A 15,040-nucleotide genomic window follows, 5' to 3' on the forward strand; every position below is an offset into this window, starting at 1 on the left:
TTTTGTATTCTACATATTAATCCCTTTCAGATGAGTATCTGGCAAAGATTTTCTCTCATTCTATTAGCTGTCTCCTAACTGCTGCTTGTCTTTTGCTGTTCAGAACTTTTTAACCACATACGATCTATTTGATAATTCTTGCTCTTATTTCCTGAGCTATTGGAGTTCGATTCAGAAAGTTATTACCTTGGTCTACACGAAGCTAAAAGCATTTAAATAGTTACAATGTAAGAAAAGTAAAAATAAATATTGAAATTTAGAAGTCAGAAAACCAAGGACAGGAGAATTAAGAAATAAAAAATAAGGCCACAAATTAGTAAAATAGAAAACAAAAATATTAGAGATAATCAATAAAACCACATGAAATTTTCTTGAAATAGAAAAACTAAACTAACCATGAGAAAAAGAGAAAACACAAATAAATATGAGAAACAAATACAGCCACAGGTATAAATATACGAGGATTAAACATTCCTTGTGCCATTTTTTTATCTTCAACTTAATTTCAGAAGGACACTTTTTAGTTTAACCATCAAATATGATGATTAAATTTAGTTTTGTGGAGAGTTTTTTTTCAGATTAAAAAAGTTATTGTACTTTCCTCATTTTCTAAGTTTCTTTTTTTTGCTAGTGAAAAAGTATAATTATATCAAATACTGTCAGCCATATGATTTTCTCCTTTTATCCACTAGTATGATACATAATAATGCTTTATTTGCCAGTGCTAAACTAGTCTTTTTACTCTTGAGGTAAAACAACTGGGGGAAGGACTGACTAAAATCAGACTGCAGAAAACTTTTGGGACTGACAAAAATGTTCTAACCCTTCATTGTGGTGCTGGTTACATGGTTACATACATTTGTCAAAACTCATCAATCACATTATTCACTTAAAATTTGTGAAATCTGTGCTCGCTTTGGCAGCACATATCTAAAACTGGAACAATACAGAGAAGATTGGCATGGCCCCTGCACAAGGATTACGCACACTCGTGAAGTTTTCCACATTTAAAAGAAATTGTGAAATTTATTGTATGTAACACATCATAGAAAAGCTGGTCTTTAAAGTTTTTCAATGACTATAGATCGATATGTTCATTAAAGTACTTTTATGTTAAGTAACACTAAAAAAAAAAAAAAAAGAATTAAGGTACATAGTTCTCAAATAAAAACCAAAACGATTTCCTACTTATACACCATCCCTAAAAAACTAACGAATGGAAAGAATGCCTTAAAGAATGGGGCAAAAATAAGAATTCAACATGGAGGAATGGAAAGTTGGAAGCAATAATGAGTAATCAATAAACAAGTATCAGAGTTGGGCATGGTGGTTTACACTTGCAATCCCAGCTATTGAGGAGGTAGAGATTGAAGGATCACGGTTCGAGGCCAGCCTCTGCAAAAAGTTAGTGAGACCCTGATCTCAACCAACAGGCATGATGGCATAACCCCAGCTACAAGAGAGACATAGATAGGAGGATGGAGGTCCAAGGCCAGTCCCAGGCAAAAACACAGACCTAACCTGAAAAATAACTAAAGCCAAAAGAGGCTAGGGATATGGCTCAAGTGGTAGAGTACCTGCCTGGCAAAGCCAAGGTCCTGAGTTCAAACCCCAGTACCACCAAATCCAAACAAACACTGATCATATATAAACAAAATGTCTAAAGTAGGTATGTTTAAAAACAAGGTAAACTTAAAAAATCAACTATACTATAGAGGATGAGAGTAAAGCACTGTAAGATCCTCATACTATACAGAAGTGAAGAAACACTGGTTAACTTCAAGTTACCAAATTAAGGATAGCCAGTAAAAAAGAGAGAAATGCAATGTGTAAGTTCCAAACCACAGAAGAGAGGCAGAAAATGTAATGACAACTCAACAGCAGGAAATGCGAGGGGAGAGGGAGGAAGAGATCAATAAAAATCAAAATAAGTGGAAAATACAAAATAAAATCATAAAAATAAAAATCCATAAATAATTACAATAAAAGTAATAGCAATCAATTTGACTATCAAAAATAGCTTGATTCTCTCCATTTCTTTTCTTGTTTTTTTTTTTTTTAGGTGAAGACAGAGAACATGAGATATTTCTCTTTCTTAGTTTGGCTTATTTCACTTAACATAATGATTTCCAGTTCCATCCACTTTCCTGAAAATGACATAATTTCATTCCATTTCACACCTGAATAGTACTCCACTGTGTATAAATACCACATTTTCTTTATCTACTCAGCAGTTGATGGGGATCTAGACTGATTCCATAGTTTGGCCATAAACTGTCATAAACATGGGTGTGCAGGTATCTCTACGGTGCCGACTTACACTCCTTTGGGTATACGGAGACAGTAAAGGAGGTGGATTTGATCAAAGTACTTCATATGCATGTACGGAAATATCACAACAAAACCCCTTTAAATAATTAATATATTCTAATAAAAAACAGAGAAAAATAGCTTGAAAATAAAACAAGGGAAAAGGTCATGAGAAATACCAAATTTGGAACAGCATTATTATTATTTGTCTTTTCTTTTTTGGTGCTGGGATTGAACCCAGGGCCTCACGCATGCTAGGCAAGCGCTATACCACTGAGCTACATCCCAGCCCTAGCATTATTATTATTACCAAGCAAAATGAGTTTAAAGATGAAAAATATTATTAGATATAAACAAAGAATTCACTAGGAAGATAAAACAATTCCACACCAACCAACATGGCATCACCTACAAAAACTAACAAGAGTCACAAGGAAAAAAGTAACAAAACCAAAATTAGAAGAGTAAAATTTTAATATAACTTACTAAAAAGCTGACAGATCAGCTGGGTGATGACAAATAAAGAGACGGATATCTGTAACACATGACACTTTTGATCTTATGGACATATACAGAACTGAAGACCAAACAACTAGAGATTTTTTCTAAGTAAATGTGGAATTTAGAAAAATTCATTTTCATTGCACAAACATTTATTCAGTGCCCTCTGTATTCTAGGGAACCTTTTACATGAGGCTCTGGGGAATACAGTCATGAAAACTAAGCTTCTTCCCTCCTGGACTCTGCATTTGGTGGAGGAGGTAGAACTTACATGGTCCCCCCCATCATCTCTAACGTCAAGTAGCGAGTGCTAAGTTACATAATGAAAAAAATAAAGCAGGCAGCCATGTGGGAAACTGCTAAGAGTAGACAGTCACAAAAGGCTTCTCTTATGGAGATGACTTTATGCCAAGAGTCACATGAAATGACACTAGAAACCCTGCAAGGAACAAGGGAAAGAGAGAACAGCAAGTGTGCCCAGCAAATGAGAAACAATAAAGAAGCCAGGATGCTAAAAGTGAAACAAATGAACCCTTAAGAACTGGGATTCCACTGTGGAAAACAGAAGGAGACCAGGTCAAGTGGCTCAGACCAGAGGAGGCAGAAAGGAATGAGATTAAAAAAATGATGTTGAAAGTAAAGCCTAAACACCCAGTGGAGGAACTGGATTTTGGCCATGAAAAAAGAGTCCTGAGGAACCCCAAGGTTTCTCCAAATGACTGAGAGACAAAGTGCTGGCTTTTGTATTGAGATGGGGAACCTGGAAAAGATCATGTAGGGTGAGGAAGGTGCGCTGATGAATGTGAGCTGCCTGGCAGGAGCCCTGTGAAGACTTAAGAAGCAGGCAGTAGGTTCCTCCTGGCCCACTGCTGTGCCGGTATGGCCTGGCTGGCTGGCCTACATGGGTATTTGTTGTTGAAATTTCCCAAAATTGGTATGGGAGGAAAACCTTCAATCTGCTTTCTGTGACACAGAGCTAATTCTACCTTCACTGATTCTATCCGCCAATGGCCTTTGCAAGCAAAACTTAACTAACATTTAGTGAATGCTTATTTTGCCAAGTCCTTTCACAAATTCAATGTCATTTAAATGTAAGTATTCCCTCTGTGGAAGGAATGTCAAGTGGTAGGTGAGAGGTAATTGTGCACATCTATTCATTCTCAACTCCACATCCAGTGCAGTTTGATACAGCTAATGGCTGTGGGGGAGCATTTATACAATTGAAATCGCCACATGCTACAAACAAAGGGTGTCCTCCTCCTATCCCCAGCTCCAGAGCCAGTGGTTTACCATGTATCAGCATGCCACTGGTTATATCCTTACTTTGTACAGAAGGAAATGGGCTGTAAGAGACACATGACCTGCCCAGTTACAGATCCAGAACTCAGGTCAAATAGGTCAAAAATTTCCCTCCTAACACGCTCTTGAGTCCTATTCTTCACTAAAGGTTTTGCATGCACTTTCTCTCCTAATCCTACAATAGCTCTATGAAAGAAATGTGACTAGTATTCTCTTATGATAGGAAATGAAGGTTTTGAGAAGATAGTTAAATTATTAACTTCTAATCTAAAGTAGTAGCCACTGTTGCAATAATGGCGCCGATAGGTTTCAGTTCTTACTGCACCCTTAAGCTTCTGTTTTCCAGGGTCACGGTCCTGCCTCCCAGGATCACAGTCCTGCCTCAAGTCTAGCTTGAATCCTCCTTCTGCCCCAACCTCCAATCAGCATGAACCATAAGATCCTAACCAGTCAGATCATGCCGAGTCTCACTGAGGGGTATTTAAGCCCCTGCCGCTCTCTCCCTCTCTCTCTTGGCTCTCTGCTCTCTCCCTCTCCCACCCAGCAATAAAGAATCTCTTGGCCAGATCACTCCCCTCCATGTGGTCACTTTTGGGGCCTATATTTCCTTACATTTGGTGCCATGACTCGGATGGGGGCTCCCCACTAATCCTGGTGGGACCCCCATTACAACTCACCCCACGACCACCCTGAGGACATGACTGGACAGGACTCATCCTCCCAATCGCCCTGCTTGCATCCAACACCAGACATTCTTTGGTGAGTCCACATACCCTTATTGGGCTCCCTTTGCGGTCTCTTGCTTCGGTGTCTCTGGGGTTTCAACACCCCCCCCCTTTTCAGATATCTCTGGGACTCAGATGGTAGAGGGGGGTTCCCTTCCCTCTATTCAGCTTGGGTCTATTTTTGTCATCGGTCTCAGAGACTGCCCATCTGCAAAGCCCGGAGCCGGGTGACCCACAGCCTCCAGGCCCCAGGGGCCCTACAAGCCACTTGAACGCAGTGATGACTGCTTCTTATGCGCCTTGTACCGTTCTCAGGATATTCGAGCCACATGGGGACGCTCCGTGACTCCATATATCCTTCCAACCGGCTCCCACTATGGGGGCCACCTCCTCTTTGCCATCTGACTCCCCATTGAGATGCCTCCTCCATAATTTAGACACCTTGGGTTTGACCCCAGACATAAAACCAAAAAATTTAATCCGCATTTGCACTCAAATCTGGCCCACTTATCCTTTAGACAACCAAAATCACTGGCCCCTTTTCGGGTCTTTAAATCCCAGCCTTTTATGGGACATATAACTACTGTGAGCAATCGGGATGATGGGGAGAGATCCATTTTGTCCAAGCCCTTTTCATACCTCCATCTAAATCTGGCTCTCTGACTTCAAATCCTCCCTCTGTACTTTCTGTTCCCCTGTGCAGATTCTATCAGCCTGTAAACCAGTTTCTAAATCAGCCAATTCCTCTCCAAACCTCCTCCTTCCCCATGTAAACAGACTTCTTGCAGTGCTTACCATACCTATCTCCTCCTATCTTCCTGAAAAACTTTCCCTGTCATGGAGTTAAGCAAGCCACTCCTTGCCAACTCTGACCTCAAGGCGGTTCCAGCTCTGGGAGAGCTCATGCTTTATTCGGTGACCGGAGTGTGGAGGTTTTGCTTTGTTGAAAGCCCGCCAGTACCAGTCAAGGGAGCAACCTACAGACACAGGTGATGGCTAATCGCTTAAGTGTGTGTCATGACTCCAGGCTCTGCCTTCCCCTCCCTTACCTAAGATGTCAGCACACCTTTTCTGCCTCCATGGTCTCACCACGTGTCCTTTATCTCTGTCTGCCTTCCCCTCCCTGGGCTTACTGGGACCCTGCCTCCCATGAAAAACCTGTAGCATAATACCTTATGACTTAAGCTATTCCAACTAGTTTGCCAGGCCTCTCAGTCTAAAGTAACTTTAAATCAGCTGCTTTACAAAAGCGCTTACAAAAACCTGCAGCTGCCATGCTCACCCTCTAACTCCGCCCCCACAAGGGGAGGAGGGAAAGCAGACAGGCGCACCTGTGCACAGGATGCCGGCTTCTGGACACAGCAAAAACGCCTGCCATAGCTAAGAAAATCCATAGAGAGGACCCAGCAAATCCTGGGCAGCCAGCCACACATGGCGATGGCTGTGGCCCACCGCCACTTCCCCTAGAATAAATGTGCACAAAGTACACAGAAAGGGGGGAGGGGCAACAGGCTGCAAGATCAGGCCTAGGCAGTCAGGGTCATTTGTCCCAAGTGTGTGTGGAGGGAGTGGCGCCTTGCACAAGTCCTGCTCCTAACCCCACCTCACACCTCAGGGCATCAGACCCTTGTAAGTCAATTGTCAGCTCAAGGTTATAGTTCCAGAAATAACAAAATAGACATTACTGTGGTCTCTAAATTTCTAATTTAGAATTTTCTATACCTTGGGCCTCAGCATAAATTTTTCCCTCCAAATATTAGCACTAGTTGTCCCATATGGTACTGTTATTGGCCTGAAATGCCTTCTGAACGCCCTTCTCTAACTTTACAAATGATTTCTTTGTTAAAAAGATAGCCTTTATTAAAGAGGCTGCCTGCTGTTAGCTACCAGACAGGATCCAAACGTATTATTCTTTCTAGATGGGACCTGCATCTTCCAGTCTTCTGGCTGGTAGATGTTGGAAGCTTTGTACTGAGGCCTGGCCTCAGTATGCCTTGGGTGACCAAGAGAAGTGAACTTCACAGGGTTCCTTAAATTACAATACCATACTCCAATTAGAGCTTTTCTATAAAAGTAAAAAAAAAAAAAAGTAAACTGAGGTCCCCTATACAAATTTCTCTCATTAGAAAAGCAATGGGTTTGGGTCCAGGCCACTCAGGTTGGAAATGATTATATGGCTCAAGCAGTAGAGTTCAGCTTTACAAGCAGAAAGTCCTAAGTTCAAGCCCAGTACAGCCAAAGTAGAAAATAGTAATAATAATATTTGGGGCTGAGGAAATAGCTCAATGGGAGAATGTCTGCCCAGCATGTGCAAAGCCCTGTGTTCAATTCCCCAGCATTACTAAAAAAAAATAAATAAATAATGGTAAAGAAGATAACTGGCATTAATGTCACTTCAGCCATCTCATAGTGGAAAAACGTAGTTTAACCTAGACCAGATTGCTCATTCTTCAAGCGAGGAAACTGAGGCCCAGAACAGTTCAGAGACTTGCTCTCCAGAGTGTCAGGTGTCAATGTAAAATAACAACTTTACTTTACAGCAACAACCTATCAGAAAGCATACCACGGTGGACTCAGAGTCACAGGTGAGAGAGGTTCTCCTCAAAGATAAATTTCTAATAGTCAGCCCCAGATATTTATAAAAACTCAGACTGTGGCTGAAGGGAAGTCATTGAACCAAGTAACACAGCCAGCCACGTCTGTATTTATAGCTATGTCTGTATGTCTGGGACCTTACTAACAGGAGAGAAAAAGGTAAGAGACACCATGGCCTCGTTGCTGCTCTCAGAGAGGGCCCCATCCGACCGGGGCCTGTATCCTGAACTTGCTACTGTGGTGAGCAGGAGGGGCACTTCTGCAGAGAATGCCTATGGGGGGACAGCCCAGGAGACAGCCCCACCCCCAACCGGGACCCTGCCCTCTGCAAGGGTAACCACTGGAGGTCTAAGTGCCCCCATAACCGATGGAAGGCGAGGTGCCTCCTCCTATAGATTGATGGGTCCAAGCCTCCTGTCCACACTCCACTTCTTGACATCAATGTTGAGGAGCCATAATGGCAGAAAAACAAAAGGTCATTTTCCTCCTAGTCAGTGGAGCCTGTTTTTCTGTTTTACCTTTTTCTCCTGGTCCCCGGTCCAATGACAAAAGTTATCATTCGGGGCAAATCTGGCCAGCCCCTAGAGCACTAATTTACCTGGCCTCTGGCCTGTTCTTGTGGAGACCTCCTCTTCTGTCACTCTTTCCTCATAGTACCTAAAACTCCAATGTCCCTGCTGGGATGGGGTTACTATCTCAATTAAAAGCTCAAACTCTCCTCCCCACAGGCAGCTATCTCTGCTGCCCCCTCCTTCAGGAACAAATAGATTCCACAGTGTGGACTGATGAGATGAGTGTAGGGGGAGCTAGGACAGCCCTCCCTATTCAAATAAAACTCAAAGATCCCTTACAGTTTCCACACCTAAAACAATATCCCCTCAAGCCTGAGGGACAATGAGGCCTTAAGCCTATCATAAATTCCTTAAAACAACAAGGGCTACTAATTAGTTGCACCAGCCCCTAAAATAAATTTAAAATTCTTATAAAAGTTAATTTTAAAATACAAGTTACAAAGTAAACAACTGGAAAGGATATAGATAGGCAATAAATGTATTTTTTGAGAAGTTAAAGGAAAAAGGAATGGTTTTTTTGGATGAGAAGGGATTTTGTAAAGAAGGATTTGTCCTAAAGATTGTTTCAAATAGGAAGGATTAGGACAAGCCATCAAAGGGTTTAGTATGTTGTATGAAGGTCTGAGTAAGTTTGAAAAGTGTATAATAAAAGCTTCATTATGTGATAAAGTTAAAGTTGAATATAATCTAAGAGTTGCCTAAAAGATTTTTAGGGTCATGTCAAACTAAAATCAAATCCTCTATGTCTACAAAATAACAAGGTTATCTTAATATTGTTCTGTTCTGAGTAATATCTACAAAAAAACATTACAGAGAAAGATTTTATCAAAGAAATTATTTGTGTTTTCTGCTGATCTTGTCAAGCTTTAAGTACTATTAAATCAGAGTTCATTTACATATTTGCTTATGTATCTTAAATGACCACCTTGTAACAGTGTTATCTGAATATGGTACAAACATTTATATTAAATAATGAGCTAAAGTTCTCTTTTATCCAAGAGTGTTACATTTAAATCCTGACAGCCCCTGCCTCCCACAGGTCACCTACCTACGTGTGGCTTTAAAGGGACAGACTCACTCCCTGAGTCATAAATGCATCAACCCAATCTTCCGTTTCCCAACCCCCATACCATAAGACAGCTTACAGCTTTCCTGGCAGTTATAGGATTTTGCAGAATTTAGATCCCTAGGTATGCAGTCCCTGAACAGGCACCTTTTTATGCTCCTCCTAATATTCCTATTTGGGTCTTAGATAATGTATGGCCACCCATTTCTTTTAGAAAAACTTGCCTCCAACAGACTCTGCTCCTCTGGCTGACTACCTGCCTTCTCAGGGAACTTCTCAGACAGCATGCAAACCAGATCCTGCCCCACCCTATAACAATTTCTGTTAAACCAGGGCCTCTTGTTCTCCAAAAGGATCTTCTACCCTCTCCATTGGGACTTCGATGGACCAGCCCTTATCTGGTCATTCTCATGACACCCACTGCTGTCAAGCTCAATGGGTTCCCCCAATGGCAGCACCTCTCAAGAAACAATTAGAAAAATGGAGAAGGGAATTGGAGGACTCTTGAAATTGTCTAGGGAAGAACATTTCACAGTGGTTCTCCTGGCCAATGCCCATCCTGATGCCTATGTTCTTGCTCTCCTATCTTAAACTTCCTCCCTTGTATCATACTACATGTATGCTTTGCTAATCAAAAATTTAACCAGTTTTGCCTCCAGGGATACCAACCTCTCCAAAACGCCAGGATAGTTGGCTGATACCCACCATGGGGAGGTCGGAGGATTGGCTCGAGACTCTTTACGACCTATGGCTACAAGGGACCTTCATCAACTTCAGGGAAGAGGAAATCTTCATTTTCAGAGCCTGGGTGTACGCCATCATGAGGCTCAGCACCCCAACATTGTTTGCCAACTAACCCTCCCTTCCCCTACGCCGCCCCTTTCCAGCTCGAAGAAGCCAGAGAGAACACAACGCCCCCTTCCTTAACAAACAAAAAAGGGGGGAATGTTGGCAATAATGGCGCCGATAGGTTTCAGTTTTTACTGCACCCTTAAGATTCTGTTTTCCAGGGTCACAGTCCTGCTTCCCAGGGTCACAGTCCTGCCTCAAGTCTAGCTTGAATTCCCCTTCTGCCCCAACCTCCAATCAGCATGAACCATAAGATCCTAACCAATTAGATCATGCTGAGTCTCACTGAGGGGTATTTAAACCCCTGCCCCTCTCTCCCTCTCTCTCTTGGCTCTCTGCTCTCTCCCTCTCCCACCCAGCAATAAAGAATCTCTTGGCCAGATCACTCCTCTCCACGTGGTCACTTTTGGGGCCTATATTTCCTTACAGCCACTAATCAAATATTGATATTAGAATCCATTTGCTCAAAAACAGGTCCTGTCTGGGGGGGGGGGGGGCGGGCTGGTACAAGTAAGAAGGAGGAGGATATACGGAAAGGGTGCTGGAGAGTGAATATTGTGGAAATATTATGTACTCATGTATGAAAATCAAAAAACGAGACTTGTTGAAACTCTTACAGGAATGGGAGAAGGGGGATGAAGGAGAATGATGAAGGGGGTAAATTCAACTATGACACCTTGCAAGAACTTTGGTAATTCTCATAATGTACCCCAAGTAAACAATAATGAAAAATAAAAAATAAATTAAAAAAATAGAATCCATTTGCTCAAACCTATGCCACTCTGTATAATGCTACCAAATTATACTTTGTCAAGTTAATTCAAATCCACTGTTAATTTTCATTACAATTGTCGAAGTAATAAAAACAGTGAAGTTTTCAAAAGCACAGATGGTGCAAGAAATATAAAAAGAGAGCTCAATATTAAAAAGAATGACACTATTCTAATCTTCCAGGAAATTCCCTTGAGAGGTGAAACTGTGAGGACTCTTTTCACATAGAGAAGACTGAGTCCTCCACATAGGGGACATTCCGATTTCGGGTGTGGCTAGGAAGAAAACTTCAAGGCAAAAGTGTGATGATCTTCTCAAGGGAGCAGTGAGACCATGCACCTAAGAAGAGCAGGGAAGAGCCTCTGGGGAATAGGCAAACAATAGAAATAAGGTTTTCTGTGTACTCAGGCAAAGGCCTTTGAAGTGGAAATAATAAACCCAACAAGAAAGAAAACAGATTTCACTTTGAATCTCAAAAATGGTTATTCCAGACAGTACAATTATTCTTAGAATTTTCTTGTCTATTGCTTAATGGATTCATTTATTTTCTTGACCTTCTACTTGGTTTAAAAAAAAATTAAAAGAACAAGCAACATATTATACCCTCCCCCTCACCCAGGAGTCTCATGGAACCAACCCTCTGTCAATCCTTGGCAAGAGCAGCTAAAGGCTTCCCTGAAGCACTGTTGGGGGTAGCTGTAGCTGTGCCTTCCAGCATGAAAACTTCAAGGAATTCCTCCCACCTGCTGTAAAATAGTGCTTCAAGGAAAATACTCAGAGATGCAATGCTAATGGAAAAATTGTCCCAATTAGTGTGTTTGGAGAAGCCTGGAGTTATCTAAAGTCAAAATATTTTGGAACCTTCCATAATTCCCAGAGTTCCTAACACCCATATAATTTTCCCCACTTCAAAATTAAATATCTCAATATCACAAAAAAAATCAAATAGAGCCATATTAAATGTCGTGCTTTAAAAGAAAAAAAACATAATTTTTTAATGAACATTATTTCAAGGATATACGGTAAACATGACTAATGCCGCTCTCTATAACTGTCACCAAGAACTCCGCTCCTATCCAAAAGGGATGAGAGCTTAGAGTCCAAATATTTTTCTCAGAAACTTATTGAACAACCTGAGTTTTGCTACTGAAAGTCTCAAAGTGTTTTGGTTTTTTAATGTTAATTGCTGAGCTATCTGCTATGGGTTGAATTCTATCCAGCAAAAAATCCACGTATTGAAATGCTACACCTTGGTCCTCACAATGTGTGCTTACTTGGAAATATAATTGAAAAATGTAATTAGTTAAAATAAGGCCATATTAGAGTATAGAGGGCTGCTAATCCAGTGTGACTAGGGTCCTCACAAGAAAGGGAAATTTGACACAACACACAGAACGCCATGCGAAGATGAAAGCAAAAATTAGGGTGATGATTCTACAGGCAAGGGAACACTAAAGATGGCGAGCAAACCACAAGAGGCTGGGGAAGAAGATGGAACAGATTCTCCCTCATAGCCTTCAGAAGGAGCCAACCCTGCCAACACCTTGATTTTGGACTTCCAGCCCCCAGAATTGTGGCAATACTTTTCTGTTGTTCAAGTCATCCAGTTTGTGGTACTTTGTTATGGCAGCCCTAGGAAACATACAGTGGTCCCTTTGCCTGCCTTCTAGGGGACATCTCCTCTATCTCACATGTTTATCTAAATAAAATAAGATGACAAAAAATAATTTGTGGAATGCTACTTCTTTTCTGGAAATGTACATTTTGTGAATTCATGTAATAATAAGCCTCAGTTATCTAGTGGGGTGCTTTTTGGTGAGGCTTAAATAAGCATGGAGTGTATCTAGTCACAGTAGTGACTCAAGAAATAAAACAGCAGCTGTTATTTTAGGAATAAAAACTCTGTTACTGAGCTTGAATCAACAAGATGTAAGATGAGGTGTTTCTTGGGAGTCTCTGAACATATTGGCATCAGCAGAGCTGCCATCAGCTGACTTCATGAAGCTCCAACTCTACTAGGGTCTGAACCAGTGTCTTAAACTTACACCTGAGCCTCAGTCAGCATTCTGCAACCAGTACATCCACCCTGCTTTGTATCCCTCTAATCTCTGCCCACTGGCCCATATGCAAACCGTTCATCCTTCTTGCCCAAATTCTCCGTTTCCTCTCTCCTGACCCATTCTATGCCCTCACAAATTCTGTGAGCTCCCAAACCATCTTCCCATAGGAATCCTCCAATAACCTCTCATTTCTGCTCAAACAGGACTCCTCCTGCCGCCCTCCCCAGTAGGCTCCAACATCCCATCTACCTCAGGGTCAGAAGGTAGATCAGTATTTTATTCACTCTCAGTTTGTTATTTCTCTACCTTAAGAGAAAACACTAATCATTTGTAGGCACATGTCACCTATGGTATTCCCTAACTCTTCAATATTGTCTCCTAAAGGCTTCTCAGTAATTCTTATTAAATAAAAATTTGTTTCTTGCCTCACTGCCTTCCTCATCATTCTAGGCTCTGTTATTATCTGGGTTATTGTACCATCCATGTTCAACTCTGAAGCCTCACCTCTTTGATCTCAATCCCAACATGGTCATTTTTGTTTAACTTCCTTTTCTACCCAAGTTTTTATTTTATTACTTTGGCTATGCTTAGAAATAATCTCAACTTCCTTGTCATACTACCTTTCATATGAAAAATTCCAACTCTGGTCAATTCAGTCAATCCAAATATGACTCTGTGACCTGTCACTAGTCTCTCTTATTAATATCCTCTCAATCATATGCCATTAATCATTCTTTCCTCCTATCCTTCTTTAAAAAAAAATGTTCTTCTGTCATTTTAAGACCAACAGTTACTAATGCTTATTGAGAATTTGCTGTAAGGAATTGTAATAAATTTTGGACATTCATTATTATAATGAATCTTCACATAAACCTTATAAGGTAAATACTATTACCTTCAGTTTACTGAAACTAAAATAAAAAGCGAAGTTCATTCCGCAAGTAATTGGTTGAGCCAGGCTTCCAATCCAGCCATCAGACTCCAGAGTGTGTTTTTATTTACTCTGTTATGTTTCAGGAAAGAAATACACCGCACTCACTAGCTCCATTTTCTTCTCTGTCAATTCAGACTTCTGGCTTCACAACTGCAATGAAGCTAGAGTTGTTTTTTTTTTTTTAGTTTAATACTGTTTAGCCTTTATTATTAGTTATACTATACATGGACAGAGTTGAGAAGTTGCTTAAAGCTCACAATTTGTAGATTCTCAAACACTGCTCTTTCCTGTTTCTCTTCCTATTTTCCTGGATAACCCTTTCCAAAATCCTTTATGAACTTCCTTTCCTCTGTCTCCTAAATGTTTGTATTCTGTGGTTCTATCCTGTCTCTGTCCTCAGCCTACACACTCCTTGGATGATCTCATTTACTCCGATGGCTTCAACTGTCATCTATATAAGTTCCAAGAAGACAGAACAGCTACTTGGCACATTCAACTAACACTGGTGGTTGGAAATGCTGAGGAGTGATACCTGGAGACAGACAGGCCACCCAAACAGACCCACAAGGGAGACATTTGCTATGATAAATTCATTGTCATTGACCAATATTTGGCTCCCTATTTGCAAACTCAGAAACTTGGACATGACACTGTCAGAGTACTTTAAACAACAGAGGCTGATGTGTACAATTGGCATGCCAAAATGAGTTACCAATGAAGAATGACTGTCTGGTGAACCTGATATATGTGTCACCCTGACCAGGGCCTTCTCTCCCCATAAGGAATATGTATGAGGTTAAATTATCTGAAGGCTGTTTAGTGAGGGGGAACAGGAGCAAGGACAGTTAATTGTATGATACTAATATGTAATGACATCACTACATATTTATAAGAATAAACAGTCCATCACCACAGTGCAATCCTGATGATGGTTGGAATGGCGTAGAATAAATGCAGAATAAATGAACACTGACTGACTCCTCTTTGGAACTTGGCTTGGCTGTATAATGCTCAAGCATGTTTCTCTGACTGTTTTTCACTGCTGACCCATAGGCTTTTGGCTGATATTCTTTTTTGGGCGAGTTAACATATAAGGAACTTACTATCAAGACTCACTAACCTGGGAGTTGCTTTTACTCTTAAAGAAAACTTTGCATATCTCTTTCCTTCTATTGTACGGTAACTTCGTATTTTAACCCCCAGAAGACAGGTGTATCTCTCTTTTTCCTTAGGAGCAAATCCAGTTCTGTGGACATCCTTAATAGCTCAAAAATTTGTCCTCTTCTCCCAGTGCCCAGGGTTCAATAATCCCCCTCTGAATTGTTGAGATTCTACGATTCTAGCATTTCTTTTTTTTT

The 15,040-nt window shown here is 40.9% G+C and overlaps 1 protein-coding gene and 1 non-coding gene across 6 annotated transcripts in view; one reads left to right on the forward strand and one right to left on the reverse strand.

The window, feature by feature from the left end:
• Hmcn1 (hemicentin 1) overlaps positions 1–15,040 on the reverse strand; it is a 441,079-nt gene that overhangs the window by 417,557 nt on the left and 8,482 nt on the right. The gene's annotated exons all lie outside the window — the stretch shown is intronic.
• LOC141414302 (U6 spliceosomal RNA) lies at positions 908–1,011 on the forward strand. Its single transcript, XR_012439363.1, has one exon. It is a non-coding gene; the product is annotated as a U6 spliceosomal RNA (small nuclear RNA).

This window comes from Castor canadensis, chromosome 11 (assembly GCF_047511655.1).
Source record: "Castor canadensis chromosome 11, mCasCan1.hap1v2, whole genome shotgun sequence".
In the NCBI taxonomy this organism is placed as follows: domain Eukaryota; kingdom Metazoa; phylum Chordata; class Mammalia; order Rodentia; family Castoridae; genus Castor; species Castor canadensis.